We start from the raw sequence: 2343 nt of genomic DNA, 5'->3' as shown, positions 1-2343 counted from the left end.
ACAGGGCCTGTGAATCTCATTTTGTGGAAAAGTGTCATTAATCACAACTAAATCATGTCTATTAAAAAAAAACTATACAATGATGGCACAACATTGCAATGAATTTCATTAAATATTTTAAACCTGTTTTTATCAAGCCTTTTATTTCCAAATGACATGGTGAACTATAACTTTTGAATTCAAAAAGCTGCTTAAATACACTAACAATTTAGTGCCCAAGAATTTGCATTTCACTAAAAGGCTTTGTGAAAGTGAACTTTACAAATTAATTTATATACTGACAATTAACTTACATTGCTTCTCTAACAATGAGCCATAGAGATAGATTGATATTTTGCAGAAGGGCCAGCATCTGTTGTTAGGTTGGGATTTTTACTACCCCCGCCTCATAACTTGTTCTACTTAAGACAATCTGTCTTTTGATAAAAACGTGTTGGCTTTCTTAGCTAATAATAAGCTTACCATTGTTCATCAGGCTGTTACAGACAAACAGAGAAGTTTACAGGTTATACTTACTTTCCAAAGATATAATGAATGCAAATGCTTGTAGCATACATATAATAAGAAAAAAAACATGAGGCAGAAAAGGAAATACTATGTACATATGTACATGACCAGTGTTAAGGAGCTATGTTGGCATTCTCAAAAAATCACAATTCTGAAAGGAAAACCACTTACAGAAAATAAAAAGTGAAAGGAAACAGCCTAACACTGCAGGCCAAGTTATTGTTCATTTTAGGTAAGAAATGATGTGCCCACATCCTTTATATGAGTCTTTGTGAAAGAACATATCATTTTAGAATTTCATTTAATTTTGCTAAGCAAATTCCTACTGTGTTCTCTTCTGTCTTCTTAATTGTTCCTATGGTATCAGTGTTATATTTTACTGTCTTTTAAAGTGGGCCAATGACATACAATGCTACCTCAAATTTATTTGAATGCTACCTCATATTTGTCCTTTGTTTGCAGTGTTTATCACATTCTATTTTAATTTATCAAAATATTTATTCAGTAATGTTTGTCATATGCTAAGAGTATTCTAGCAGGTTCTTAGTCAATACTCTGCTTCATGTTTACCTGTTTGAGGATGTGGGATCCCTACTTGACTGTAACAAATTTGAAGACAAGGATCAGATCTGTTTCAGCTTAGAATATTCTTCTTCTTTTTTAAACCTATGTGCAGTAAATATTCATTTAATGCCAGAGCCCCAGTGACATAGTTGTTATGGTTCATCTGTGATCCACAAGGATAGCAGGTCTAAATCACCAGCCAGTCTACAAAGGCAGGGTTCTTTACTCCTGTGAACAGAACACAGTCTTGGACACTTAGAGGGGTAGTTCCCTCTGTCCAACAAGTTCAATAGGATTCAGAATCAGCTCGATATCAGTGATTTGGGTTTTGGTTCAAACTCCTAAAGAGAATATGTTTTCTTTTATAATAATGGAAAATTAACCTGTCTCCATTACCTCTCTGCTATTCCTTTCAAATATGGTTCTACTCAAAATTACTAAATCTTTTACTTCTCTGATTTTCTCAAAAAAAAAAACATTTAACAATGTATACAAAGAAGCTCCTAGAAACAGAATAAGTACTTTCTAACACAGAGCCATTATATAAAATAGAGAAAAAATTATAGATTACCTAGGATAATAGTTTCCAGGATCATGGAAGACTAGGAATTAAAAAAAGATGTCCCTTTAAATCACAAAATAAAAACTGTAAGCAGATTTTTCACTCTTGTAGAAGAAATAAAACAATTTTATCACTCAAATTAAAGCCTACTATGCTAGATTGAAAAGTGACCTTTTCTCGGGGTCAAATGACTTGAATTTGGTCAAGTCTCTGTTGCTACTTACTGATATGGCCTGAGGCAAGACACTTAGCTTTTTCTCCACATTAGCAACTCCATCTGAAAGGAATATGTTGAATTCATTCAATTATCTCTAAATTCCCTTCCAGATACAGTGGATATTATTAAAAGCAATTTCTATTATTACTATAAGGAACCATGTAGTGCAAGAATTAAGCATTTCATTGCTAACCAGCCACTTTGAAAGAGAAAAATCTGGAAATGTATCCTCATAAGATGAACTGCCTTCTGCTACACTGTCATATAGTCTCTCTCCTTCAGATCTGACTTGATGGTGCACCGCTATACAACAGCATTAATATAAACTGTGGACAATATCTAGAGCTTTAGAATTGTACCTCTAGTCTTTCAATGATTAATATATTTGACAAATATATCAGATTTTTCCACAGCATATTTTCCAGGAATACATTTATCTTAGAAGTTTCTCATTCTCATGGGCCATTGAAGTAGAAAGGAAAGCTGTATAGCC

This window comes from Tenrec ecaudatus, chromosome 11 (genome assembly GCF_050624435.1).
Source record: "Tenrec ecaudatus isolate mTenEca1 chromosome 11, mTenEca1.hap1, whole genome shotgun sequence".
Classification (NCBI taxonomy): domain Eukaryota; kingdom Metazoa; phylum Chordata; class Mammalia; order Afrosoricida; family Tenrecidae; genus Tenrec; species Tenrec ecaudatus.
This window is presented reverse-complemented; position numbering follows the sequence as displayed.